General features: G+C 43.8%; 1 long non-coding RNA gene across 1 annotated transcript; it reads left to right on the top strand.

Moving 5' to 3' along the window:
• The first annotated feature begins 6,614 nt into the window (after positions 1-6,614).
• LOC125510255 lies at positions 6,615-9,316 on the top strand. Its single transcript, XR_007284534.1, has 2 exons — positions 6,615-8,482; positions 8,916-9,316. It is a non-coding gene; the product is annotated as an uncharacterized LOC125510255 (long non-coding RNA).
• The last annotated feature ends 239 nt before the right edge of the window (positions 9,317-9,555 follow it).

Below are 9,555 nucleotides of genomic sequence, written 5' to 3'. Positions count from 1 at the left end.
GAGAGAAGGGGTGATCTCTATCTTATAGGCCACAGTCGGCGAGCTCGCCATTAAAGAAAGGAGGTTGGATAGGTGGCAGGAGGGAGGCCGGAGGGTGGTCAAAGACTGACGTGGCCTGCTCTTACGCCTCCAGGCTGCAAAGAGTAGCACGACGAGCGACGGAGGGTGATCAAAGGCACGTATTCCCGTGAGAAACTCTGGTGCGTGTGCATCAATGCATTTTTGGAATCGACGTCGGCAGCAAAGTCCGAGACAGTGGTAGAACGGTGTGCACGGTGATCATGAGCACGAGCAGAGGGCGACATGATCGTCGCCGTAGCTCAGCTCCCAAGATGAGAGGCGATAGAGCATGCAATCGAGGGCAAAAAACTGGGGGGAATGGGGAGGAGCTCGCTGGGAGGCGGTTGGTGTATTAGTACAAACTTGACAGTGACCGACGATGCCTCATTTGATGAAGGTTTGCCGGTGACAGAAGATGAAGACGAGGAAGATTATAAGGCGAACGTGTGGTCCTAGCTCGTGGGCGTCGACAGCGAGGAAGCAAGGCACGAGGAAATCTCCTGGACAAGCTTGCGCGGACAGAGGAGGGTGCTTACTACAAAGGCGCCATGGGCGTGCTCCAGGTGCGCTCAGCAACTCTCTTGGGTGATGGGTGATGGCTGACGGTGTCTCGACTAGTGGGCCTCTCGCCAGAGACCTCCTATGTGACGCTCTCTGCGTCAAATTGCTGCCGTTTCGCACAGGCGGGGCTTCGACTGTGCCGGCCCATGAAGACAGCAAACCGAAATCGAACGCGCACTGAGGCTAAAAAAGTATATATGTGGTAGCGGGGATTCGAACACATGACGCACCGCTATACTGATTAGAGCTAAAGAACCATACATGCTGCGCAGCTCTGAATCAGTTTAGGAATTTCGGAAGCAATAGTTTTTTCGAAAAACGGAATGTTCTGTGAAACGCAAGCACTTTCTAAATTTGTGAACAAAATTTTAAAACTATAACATTTAAAAAAACAAGAACATTTTTTGAAAATCTTGATTTTTTTTAAACGAGATTTTTTTTTTCAAATTTAAAAAAAAAATAGAAACGTGAACATATTTTTAAATTCCTGAAATTTTTTTGCAAACATGATTTTATAAAAATCGTGAACAATTTTTTAAAACTGGAATATTTTGTGAAACTACTGAAAAATGAAAACAAGAACATTTTTTAAAACGGGAACATTTTTCAGAAATTGTAGAAAAGCTGAACAAAAACATTCCAAACAATATTTGTAAAACAAGAACATTTTCCGAAATGCCAGGACAATTTTTGAAAAATGGGAACATTATTTAATTTATGAACAATTTTTTAAAACATGAACATTTTTTGGAAGTTTGAATGTTTTAACACGAACAAATTTTGAACTTCCCGACCAACTTTCAAAAGAAACGAAAAAATAGATAGAAAACAGAAAAAAGGGAAAGAAAGAAAAATAGGAACAAAAACACAAGTAGAAAAGGGAACTACAAAAAAAATAGAAAACGGGAAAAAGAAAGAGAAATACGAAAAAAGAAAAAAATGTAACAGAAAAAAGAAAAAGGAAGATAAGAAAAAGAGAAAAACAGGTTAATAAAAAACTATAAATAAAAAAGTGAAAACCAATAAAAACCAGTTCAGGAACCTTCTAGAAGCTTCCCAAAACCGATCAGGAAACTTCTAGGAGGTTCCCAAAACTGGAAACTGTAGTGCATTTTATCTCGTAACTGGGACGACCCACCTGATTCGTTGGTGGCTAGCTCTCTGTGCGAATCCTCGGTAGTTTGACGCAACGCGCGTCCTATACGGTTTTCCCTCTCGCCATACCGACTCCCGACATGGTGAGCCCGGCTGAGGACCCTCATGTGTGTTCCGTCCTGGGCCACTTCTTGGTGGCCCATGATGATCCCAAGGAAGGTCAGGAAGACGTGACGTATTCTCCTAGATTTTGGACTTATGGAGAATTTTGTCTCCTCATACGTAGCCGACTAGGATCCTGTAACTCTAGGAACCCCTGGTACCAATATAAACCGAGGGGTCGGGCCCGTAGTAGACACATTACAATCTCATGGTAGATCACCGTACCTGTACTTTGTACACCCCAACGCAATAATACAATAAGTAGGACGTAGGGTATTATCTCCTCAAGGAGCCCGAATGTGGGTAAAACATTGTGTCCTTGTTGCCATTATTCCAAGACGCCTAGCTTAAGATCCCCTATCCCGAGATCCGCTGGATTTAGTTCCGTTAGTGGTGGCCCATACGGGTCCTGCTAGGCGATCGTCGTGAATCGATGGGAGTCAAGATCAACACTCAGATCAAACCCGGCGCACTCTTCATGTCGGGCCAATTGTTCATCTTCGACGACCTTACCCTCATGGCCAACTCGGCTGGCCACCTCAGCCAGGCTGAATTCTTTGCTCGAGGTCAAACCGTTAGGTTCGGCAGCATGGATACACCACGGGTTAACGTCGAGAGCTGATTTTCATGAACTTGGTGTCACGCCGAGTCAATGAACAACATGAGCCATTGGTCCCAGGTCTGGTTTTAAACGAGACCCGGGGTCAGCATGAGCACCATCTTGACGGTGTCCTGGACCAGGGGGTACTTACCTTGTCAGATCCCATCCAGGAAGGACAGGGTGAGGAACCCTTTGTCGGTTCCGTCCTGGGTCACTTCTGGTAGCCCATGATGCATACAAGGAAGATTCGACAAGACTTGACATACAAGACAAGGAATCCTCTCCACCGACGTAGCCGACTAGGACTCCTGTTGTTCTAGGCATCAAGTACATTATATAAACCGAGGCTAGGCTACACTATAAAAAAATATGTTCAATTGTGACCTTCTGGTAGTGACCGTGGAAGAAATCTTCATAAATCTATGACCATTTTGATCCAATTGGTCGTGGCCTGTTTAGGAGAGTCGAAACCATAAACATTAGTTACTATTTTGGTCAAAAAGGTCATAATTGCCTTACTCAAAATGGTCATAAACAGACAACAATGGTCGACAACCTTATTTGTAGCTGATTACGACCAATCCAGATGGTCATGGTGTTGTAACATGGATGACTGGACGTCCACATTATCAATTTTACCTATGTGTTGTGTCATTTTGGCCTATGTGTCGGTTGTAGCGTCAGTCCGCCCATAGATTGACTTGTTGACTAAACTGGGTCTACATTTACAGACGGGGCCAACTAACACAGTACAAATGACATGTCGGACCCGTCCCACAAAGGTGAATGAAGCAAAAAAGGCGAAAATTCACTTTGGCTCACCCATTGTCTAAATACATATTTTAAAAAGTTAAAAAAAATTCGAGAAAAGATCCCCCGTGTAAATCCGGACACTATATGTGTGTGCACCAAGTTTCGATGAAAAATGACATTTTTGTGGCTTGTGTAAAAAAGACAATTTTCAATGCTTGATTACAGCTATTCACAAGCCATTTTAAATCTTTTTTACAGATGCAACAAAAATGCCCTTGTTCACCGAAATTTTGTGTGCGAACATAGGATGTCCAGATGTACACACAGGATTTTTTCTATACATATTTCATAATAGGTGTATCTATATCTAAGATCCAAAACGTCACTCTCAAAGAAAAAAAAGAACCCATTCCACAAAGGTGAATAAAGCAAAAAAGAAACCACACCACTGAAGGAAATATGCCCTAGAGGCAATAATAAAGTTATTATTTATTTCCTTATAATCATGATAAATGTTTATTATTCATGCTAGAATTGTATTAACCGGAAACATAATACATGTGTGAATACATAGACAAACAAAGTGTCACTAGTATGCCTCTACTTGACTAGCTCGTTAATCAAAGATGGTTATGTTTCCTAACCATAAACAATGAGTTGTTATTTGATTAACGAGGTCACATCATTAGTTGAATGATCTGATTGACATGACCCATTCCATTAGCTTAGCACCCGATCGTTTAGTATGTTGCTATTGCTTTCTTCATGACTTATACATGTTCCTATAACTATGAGATTATGCAACTCCCGTTTACCGGAGGAACACTTTGGGTACTACCAAACGTCACAACGTAACTGGGTGATTATAAAGGAGTACTACAGGTGTCTCCAAAGGTACATGTTGGGTTGGCGTATTTTGAGATTAGGTTTTGTCACTCCGATTGTCGGAGAGGTATCTCTGGGCCCTCTCGGTAATGCACATCACATAAGCCTTGCAAGCATTGCAACTAATGAGTTAGTTGCGGGATGATGTATTACAGAACGAGTAAAGAGACTTGCCGGTAACGAGATTGAACTAGGTATTGGATACCGACAATCGAATCTCGGGCAAGTAACATACCGATGACAAAGGGAACAACGTATGTTGTTATGCGGTCTGACCGATAAAGATCTTCGTAGAATATGTAGGAGCCAATATGGGCATCCAGGTCCCGCTATTGGTTATTGACCGGAGACGTGTCTCGATCATGTCTACATTGTTCTTGAACCCGTAGGGTCCGCACGCTTAAGGTTACGATGACAGTTGTATTATGAGTTTATGCATTTTGATGTACCGAAGGTTGTTCAGAGTCCCGGATGTGATCACGGACATGACGAGGAGTCTCGAAATGGTCGAGACATAAAGATTGATATATTGGAAGCCTATATTTGGACATCGGAAGTGTTCCGGGTGAAATCGGGATTTTACCGGAGTACCGGGAGGTTACCGGAACCCCCCGGGAGCCATATGGGCCTTAATGGGCTTTAGTGGAAAGGAGAAAGGGGCAGCCCAAGGTGGCCACGCGCCTCCCCCCTCCCCTAGTCCTATTAGGACTAGGAGAGGTGGCCGGCCCCCTCTCTCTATTTCCCCCTCGGGGAATCCTAGTCCAACTAGGATTGGGGGGGGAGTCCTACTCCCGGGAGGAGTAGGACTCCTCCTGCGCCCTCCTCCTGGCCGGCGGCCCCCTCCCCCTTGGCTCCTTTATATACTGAGGCAGAGGCACCCCAGAAACACATAAGTTGATCCACGTGATCTATTCCTTAGCCGTGTGCGGTGCCCCCAGCCACCATATTCCTCGATAATACTGTAGCGGAGTTTAGGCGAAGCCCTGCTGCTGCAGTGCATCAAGATCGTCACCACGCCGTCGTGCTGACGGAACTCTTCCCCGACACTTTGCTGGATCGGAGTCCGGGGATCGTCATCGAGCTGAACGTGTGCTCGAACTCGGAGGTGGCGTAGTTTCGGTGCTTGATCGGTTGGATCGTGAAGACGTACGACTACTTCCTCTACGTTGTGTCAACGCTTCCGCAGTCGGTCTGCGTGGGTACGTAGACAACACTCTCCCCTCTCGTTGCTATGCATCACCATGATCTTGCGTGTGCGTAGGAATTTTTTTAAAATTACTACGAAACCCATCAACCACGTGATTCGAACTAGCTACCAGCCCGTGGGCCGCGGCTCGTTTTTGGTCTGTTTTTTGTTCGTTCGTTCATTCTTTTTTTACTTTTGTTTATTATTTATACTTCCAACTATTCTTGTATTTAAAAATGTAAATCAAGCATTTGAAAATGTTAAAATGCGTAAATAAAAAGATATTAACCATTTATTAAAAATATTAGTCTTGTATTTAAAAATATATTTAAATGTTATATATAAAAATGTTGACTATGTATTCAAAAAGTTCTAACCAAGCACTTGAAATTGTTAATTGTGTATAAAAAATTTGTGTCTGATGTATAAGAAAAATGTTTACAGAAAATATATAATGTGTGTGAACAAAGTCAATTTTGTATTTAGAAAGTGTTAAAGCAAGCATTTGAAAAAAATATTAAACAAGTATTTAAAAGATATTAAACATGCATTAAAAATGTTCTTGACGTATATGAAAAATGTAGAATGAAAACCAACAGAAAGAAAGAAAAATGTTCTCGACGTATACGGAAAATATAGGACGAAAACTAGGTGACACAATGCAAATATTTTACATATTTCTGTTTTTTATTTTCTTATGCCAATTTCAAAATGCGTTCAAATGACGGGTATGGCCGTTCATAGCTAGAAATGTTTTTTACTTTAGGTTCTGAACTATATGCCGCTTAAGATAGCATTTATTTGTACTTCCAATGAGTACCAGGAAACAAGTTGCAACAGAGCCCCTCCAATAGGATGAAAACTAGGTCACATATAATGACATAATGCGAAGGTTTTTCAATTTTTTTGTTTTTTTGAATTTTTCATGCCCGTTTCAAAATGCGGTCAAAACGGCGGGCATCAACAGAAGGGCAAGAGTTGTGTATGGCGCTGTCATTAGCGAGATCAATATCAAAGCCGATACGTTATCTTGTAATTTTTTTTTGAAAACCGTGCTGCAAATTATGAAGCACATCGTTTAGCAAAGTTCGCACTATCTAGAGGTCTGGGTCGCCATGTCTGGTTTGGTGTTCCCCACGACCAAGTTTGTATCCCACTCCATGTGGAGTTTGATGAATAAAGCAGTTTTTCATCCCTAAAAAAAGCCTTGTTCTTATTGATTGAAATGTTTGTGTCATGGATTGATGACATGACATCCATCCATCCATCCTATTTATCTAAAGAAAAAGAAAGAAAGAAAGAAAAAGAACCCCCACCCCCCGGGCAGCCCAACCACCCAAACCCTATCCCCTCCCACTCCATCGTCGCCGCCCCCAGATCCAATCTCGCTGCCACTCCATCCTGTCCCGCTCGCGCATGCTCGCCGCCACCACGACCGCCGCCGCCGCCGCACTCAGGGCGCCGCGACCTCCTTCCCGCTCGCCGCCCTCCTCGCCTCATCCAAGGCCTCGTCCGACTCGACCCCCGCCACCCCCGCGGTGGTCCCCGCAGACGAGCGGGGCTCCCTCTTCGCCACGGACCCCGCGCCATCCGAGTTCGCGCCCTCCTCGTCGCCGTGTGCAGCGGCCAGAGGATCTCCACGACGTCCTCGTCGTCGTCCGCGGTGGCCAGGGGATCTCCGGGGCGTCCTCGTCATCATCCATGGACCCCACCCCCGCCGAGCATGAGATCTCCCGAGCAGGCCCTCCCACCGGCCATTGTTGGGCCATCTCCGCCGCGCCACCGTCCCTCCGCCGGCAGGCACGTCTCTCTCTCTCTCTGACCAGCCGTGTTCTCTGCACCAGGTTCAGCTCCTCCCGCTGCAAAGTGCTCGGCGAGGAGAAGGACACGGGAACTTGACCTGGACACAAGGTGCTCAGCTCCTCCAGCGACCACCGGGCCAATTTGTTCTCTGTTCCCCTCCCCACCTCCCTCCACCCATCTTCCGTACATTCACATGTTCATCAGTTTGCATCTGTATATTACAGTAGTCAGCAATATTATTTGAATGCAGTTTTGTTGGATTAGTTAGGTGATATTTTGATGCAATTTTGATGGATATTTTTTCAGATGAGATGGAACCAAAGATCAATCTGCTTTGATTTCTTAAATTCTCTACAATTTGCTTTTGTAGTTTTACTCCAGAACAAAGCATGCAAAAGTAATAGCAAATATAAACCTCAAAGCTCTTCCCCACCACATTATGTGTGCATACTCCATCTAATCTAATATATAAATCTAAAATCTTGAAGCTTCATTCCTTTGGTCACCCATGATATGTTAATGAAATGCCGTTGTCACTCCATTTGTTTGTGAATTTGCCTACCTGTTCTCATGTGATTCAGTGTGCATGCATTCAAGTTTTTCTGTAGGTCTATTTAGCATGAAACGGTGCTATGGTTTTTTAGCTACTTTAGCATTCAAATGAACATAACCATGAACTCTGATCCAGGGCATGTACTCTACCCAGAGCATGTACAGTCTGCCATATCTAGAAATTCTTGGATACCAGATACAACTATGCCCTTAATTAGTAAATTTCCTTCAACAACCCATGCTTATGATCTGTGAACACTCTATTTGTGTACTGATGTACATTGGATGCCCGGCTTTTAATTTTGAGTGTGTGTAATGTGATGTCTGGCATTCACTTGAAGTGGCACTCCTATATTTGCTTATAATATAAATACTTGTTTATGTATACAATGCAAATATTTTGTTTATGCATAGCTGAACTCCTAGCTAGCACTTGACAACTTATTCTCTGGTTTCCTATTAATTAAATGGTACATGCAATGAATATATCTGGTTTCCTGCCTCTTTGATTTGTTCGAGTATTATCTGCACGTTAGTTCTTTCGTTGAGTAGTGTGTATTTTCTGCTCATCCAGGTTTGACAACTAGTTCCTTGCTCTGCTCTGCCCCTGCTAGGTGCTCGCGGAGGAGGCCAAGGCGTGGTAAGACAAGGCCATCTTCAAGGTGCTCGATCTGGTACGATCTTTTAACCTCGGAAGGTTGAACCTCTCACCGACGACGGCCGTCATTGGTGAGCTGCTGGTTGCATCGGCCTCCCGCGGCATCTATTGCCAGCCTGTGGAACACTTCGAAGCCATCTTTGGAACTGCCAATGTCTTCCTGCAGGTAGCACCCCCTGTCCCTCTCCATCCTCCATTCCCCTGCAGTTCCGTTTTTTCTTGAAGTCATCCTACATACCTGCATAATTAGGCACATATGCTAAAGTGAAACTAGTGCTATATTGCATCAGATGGTTATTTTTGGATTTGGTACCAGTTTTGGCCTGGCCTGTGCTTCATACCTTGCTTTGGTTTTCAGTAGCAAGTAGTGCCTTAGTACCTTTTCCATCATCTGGTGTCCATGGATCAAAATTTTGGTTGTTATGTATTTATTGTAGTATCGGGAATGGCTCAAACCTGAAGTTCTTAGGCTGTACATTTGGCTATGATCAATTCTTTTGTGCATTTTAATTCAGTGTTGGTGTTGATTTGATGCCCATGTTTAGAAACAAATTACAGCAGGCTAAATAGGTTAATCTTCTTGGTTTGTTCGCGTGCAGATGACTGATGAGTTGATCTTCTTCCACCAGTGGTAGCAGTAGGTGATGCCGGAGCAGTACATCGATCAGCAGATCATCCTGCCATTTGGGCCGGGAGAAGCTGGGACAGCCCTAATGCAGTAACATCACCATGTGGCAAATCCAGTAGATTGACACAACATTGGTGCTTGGGTGATGGGGCAAAGTATGTGTACTAGTGACGGTACATGATATTCGTGCTTCTCATTGATGTTATGTGTGATCAGCTAGAATTTGTGCTTCTCGTCCAATCTATGTTGATGTGCGCTTGTGCACTTGTTGGGCCTTGAACCTTGCTGTGTAGAGGAGTCGATTAATGATGTATTGTATTTCATGTGATGTGTTACTGAAATGAAATATATGAAATATTGTATTATGTTGTATTTGTTTTCTAATGGTCCTACCCTTAAATGTGCATGCTTTTAACAAAATAATGCATCAGCCCAAATAAATCGAACCAATTCAATTAAGAAAATAGGTATTGGGCTGGGCCCATGTTGGCTAGATTGGTGGATTGGGCTATGAAATTTACGATGATTGGGTCAGGCCCATGTAGGCTAGATTGGTGGACTGGGCTATGAAATTTATGATGATTCCATTTGGTCACTAGAAATGCCACGTT

The sequence above is a fragment of the Triticum urartu genome, chromosome 5 (genome assembly GCF_003073215.2).
Source record: "Triticum urartu cultivar G1812 chromosome 5, Tu2.1, whole genome shotgun sequence".
Taxonomy (NCBI): Eukaryota; Viridiplantae; Streptophyta; class Magnoliopsida; order Poales; family Poaceae; genus Triticum; species Triticum urartu.
The sequence above is the reverse complement of the archived record's forward strand: the minus strand, read 5'-3'. Positions and strand labels throughout refer to the sequence as shown.